At 48.0% G+C, this 4190-nt stretch overlaps 2 non-coding genes across 2 annotated transcripts; one reads left to right on the top strand and one right to left on the bottom strand.

The window, feature by feature from the left end:
* Positions 1 to 1051: 1051 nt before the first annotated feature.
* TRNAV-CAC (transfer RNA valine (anticodon CAC)) lies at positions 1052 to 1124 on the top strand. Its single transcript has one exon. It is a non-coding gene; the product is annotated as a tRNA-Val (tRNA).
* A 695-nt stretch (positions 1125 to 1819) lies between these two features.
* On the bottom strand, positions 1820 to 1902 carry TRNAL-CAG (transfer RNA leucine (anticodon CAG)). The gene has a single exon. It is a non-coding gene; the product is annotated as a tRNA-Leu (tRNA).
* Positions 1903 to 4190: the final 2288 nt, after the last annotated feature.

The following is a 4190-nucleotide window of genomic DNA, read 5'->3' as shown; positions in this document are numbered from 1 at the left end:
CTGTCCTGGGGGCTGGTGGGGTTTGGAGATGTTTCTAGGATGACTCGTGAGCCTGGATACAAAGCGATTCTACACTCTCGGCTCGTCACTGGACACAGCTCCACAATTTTCCACCCCTCACACACACAGTATTCTGGATCTTGTGTGTAAAGTCCCCTTTGATTCTGCGGGTAAAAATTATTTTTTTCTTTGCAGCATTACTGGGAAGGCGAGTCACTGCAGCAGTAAATCGTAAAAGTCACAAAACATACATCAGAAGGATTGTGTATTTTGCGCAGTCTGGGCGCAGCGGGTGCGGCTCACAGACCGCGGGGTTCAGGGCTGCACAGTTGTGGGGCGCGGTGGGTGCGGTTGATCCACACAGCTGCTGCAAACATTGACTGCCTCCATTTTCTGCCGTTTTCAATTATATATAGTGAAAAGAGCTATAAAAGGCTCAATAGCTTACTCGTGACTCTTCGAAGTCTCGGTGACTTGTTCAAGCACTGACTGTGACTGAGTCCCCCCGCTCCGCTGCGGTCTTCACTCCGTTCACCCAGTAGCTTAAGACTCATGATCGGGTGTTTCTGAGGGTGATTCGAGGCAAAGGCAACATTATCCGAGAGACCCATCGGGCCAAGCTTTGAACTCCGCAGCTGCCCCTCACCCGGGCATCATGGAGGATAGCTCTCAGGGGTGAAGGTTTGCAGCTCCCGGATCTCGGCTGTGCAGCCTTCAGGGCGCTGGAATCATGAATCGGCCCCACACCGCCATCACGCACCTGTCCCCTTGCTGACTCGGAGCCGATCTATCGCCCAAACTGAGTGGAGAACAAAGTGAAAAGTTAGTTTTTTTAGGAAGGAAGGGGCTTATTAAGAGATTTGCTGCTGCGGGACAGGAACAGAGCAACCATCCCTCAGGGAGACTAAATGAATGAAGCTATAATACATTTTGGATATAAATTCCGAAGCCGCCTTAGGAAATGAAATGCGGACTTTTGATAGTGGGTGACACGCACTGCTGTGCACTAATTTGAAATTTGTTTAAGAGCCGCTTCAATAACAATCCATGGGTTTCCGTAGTGTAGTGGTTATCACGTTCGCCTCACACGCGAAAGGTCCCCGGTTCGAAACCGGGCGGAAACAACTTTTATAAAAAACATATAAAGGGTGGATGACTTCGACTTCAGAGACCAGTAAAGAAAATAGATAAGAAAGCTTGTGTCAAAGGCGACGAGCAGGTGACTTCATTTTACTGTCGGTAGTAAACTGTTATTAATGACTGCAGAACAGAGAGACATAAACCACCAATAAATTTGGTATTCAAAAGACAGCGCTGTCTAAAAGTCCTAACATGGCCTGCTCTAAATTTTATTCAATATACATCCGAGGGCCACATTTCTGGATGGACTATTTCAATAGGAGGCAGGAGGGCTTCCTAATAAAATGAATGAGCCCCCCCCCCCCCTCCTCCCTCCACCACTCCTCCGCCTCCCAACACCCCGCCCGATCCCCTGAACATGGAAATTAAAAGCACAGCTAAAATTGGAACACGGTGGACCCTGGTGCCACTGAACCTGCTGCACGATAGATAGCTACGTTTGATAGGAAGAGTCAAGACCTTTATCGCAGTCCCTCTTGTGCGATTTGATGAAGATTCTTGGATTTGCAGTTTCAAGAGCCCCCTGCAGGCAATTAGTAGAAAAAAATGGACAATAGAGCTTAGCAACAATTTACAATAGTAAGTTATGCTTATATATAATGTTCACATTGTCTGAGATATGGGTGCTTGACAAAAAACACTGAATTCAAGTCTAAAAATGCATGTCACAAAAGGATGATGTCAGAAGTGGGATTCGAACCCACGCCTCCAGAGGAGACTGCGACCTGAACGCAGCGCCTTAGACCGCTCGGCCATCCTGACATGTTTTGCTAATGTCAATGACCCACTTTTCTGTTCATCAAAGGAATACGTCCCACAGAGTCTAATGCGATTTTATTACCTCTCTCTTTGTAGTTGCAAAAATTCCTGCCCAGGAGGCTGGTGGGGTTCGGAGATGTTTTTAAGAATGACTCGTGAGCCTGGCTACATAGAGCTTCTACACAATCGGCTCGGCGCCTCACTGGACACATCCATAATATATACCCCCCCCCCCCCAACACACAATATTCAGGATCTTGTGTGTAAAGTCGCCTTTGATTCTGCGGGTAATTCTTTTTTCTTTGCAGCATTACTGGGAGGGTGAGTCACTGCAGCAGGAAATTGTGAAAGTCACAAAACACACATCAGAAAGATTGTGCTTTTTACTCAGTCTGGGCGCAGCGGGTGCAGCTCACAGATCGCGGGGTTCAGGGCTGCACAGTTGTGGGGAGCGGTAGGTGCGGTTAATACCCACAACTGCTGCAAATATTCACTGCCTCCACTTTCTGTCGTATTCAATCAAATATACTGTTCTATAACTCGTGACTCTTCAGTCTTGGTGACTCGTTCAAGCACTGACGGTGGCTGAGCCTCCCCCCCCCCCTCCCCTCACCTCACCTCACCTCACCTCTGCGGTCCTCACTCCGTTGGCCCAACAGCGACTCATGGGAAGTTTTTGAGGGTGAAAATAGGCAAAGGAAACAATATCAGAGACTCATCGGAGCCAAACTTGGAACCCGCAGCTGGGACTCAGTCTGGGCTCGGAGTTTGCAGCTCTCGGATCGGGGTGGTGCAGCCTTCAGGGCGCTGGAATCATGAAGGGTCCTCAGCCCCACACTCCCAGCATGCATCTGCCCCCCCTGACTCATCGCCGAATTATCTCCTAAACTGAGCGGTGAATTAGTCAAAGCGAAAAGTTAGCTTGTTCATAAAAAGGCTGAATATTTTTTCAAGCAGGAAGCGGCTTAGTAAGAGGTTTGCTGCTGCGGGATCGGAGCAAAGCAACGACCACAAAGGGAGACCAAACGAATGAAGCTATTAAGACATTTTGGATATAATTTTCGAAGCCGCCTTAGGAAATAAAATCAGGACTTTTGATAGAGGGTGAAGAGCACTGCTGTGCGGTCATTTGAGATTTGTTCAGAAGTTGCCCCGGTGGGTGTACATGCGTTTCCGTAGTGTAGTGGTTATCACGTTCGCCTCACACGCGAAAGGTCCCCGTTTTGAAACCGGGCGGAAACACTTTTTATAATAGAATATAGAGTCAGGAGTTGACTTCGACTTCAGAGACCAGTAAAAGAAAATAGATAAGAAAGCTTGTGTCAAAGGCGACTGGCAGGTGACTTCATTTTACTGTCGGTAGTAAACTGATATTAATGACTGCAGAACAGAGAGACATAAACCACCAATTCATTTGGTATTCAAAAGACAGCGCTGTCTAAAAGTCCTAACATGGCCTGCTCTGAATTTTATTCAATATAGGAGCTAAACCAATTGAAATGTATATGGTTTATACGTGTCCAATCTGACAGATACAGAACAAAAGATAGAGTGACCTGGCGTCAAACATGCCCTCACTTCAATTCATCTTCAGTGCCAACAAGAATGAGAAGCTGGCATTGAACATCTGCGTGCGTAAAGCGCCGAGAGGAGGCCAGGGCGCTCTGGACGCAATACAGTTACACCCAAGGTAAACAAGCATGTGCAAGGGGTTTCCGTCAGAATGCACGGGAGAATTATGTGGACGCCCAGGCTCCATACATGTAGTGCCTCCCCGATGCACAAGGCAGCGCTATGCATTGCACGGAGTTACTTTTGGGATTAAACCCCAGGCAAAACCACCCAAACCTTGAATTGTGTGTCTTGGTAAATCCCAAAATGGATTTTGCGTCACGGCTGCGTCATAAAAAGTGTCGAAACACCGACATAATCTTAGTAAAGCAGTACGGGGCAGATTTTCAAGCCCCTTGCCCCACTTTTGCGTCACTTTTTCCATGTTAAAATTGACGCAGAAGTGGCGCAAGGGGCTTGTAAAACTGCCCCCATATATTTACATATACACACACTCACGCCAGATCTGCAGGGTGGATTAACCGGTAGGTAGGAAAGGCACAAAAGGTCCATGGGAGCACTCCAAAGACGCAATGCAATCAGGCGCGCAACGCCCATTGGGCTGAAAGGGCTTCAGCTTCCCCCCCACCCGGCAGCCCAGCTGAGACAGCTTCCCAGGCACACACAAAGCCGCACCCGAGTACTTCACAGGTCTTTAAAAGACCATTTACTTGCTATCG

Source organism: Triturus cristatus, chromosome 4_1, assembly GCF_964204655.1.
Source record: "Triturus cristatus chromosome 4_1, aTriCri1.1, whole genome shotgun sequence".
NCBI lineage: Eukaryota > Metazoa > Chordata > Amphibia > Caudata > Salamandridae > Triturus > Triturus cristatus.
The sequence above is the reverse complement of the archived record's forward strand: the minus strand, read 5'-3'. Positions and strand labels throughout refer to the sequence as shown.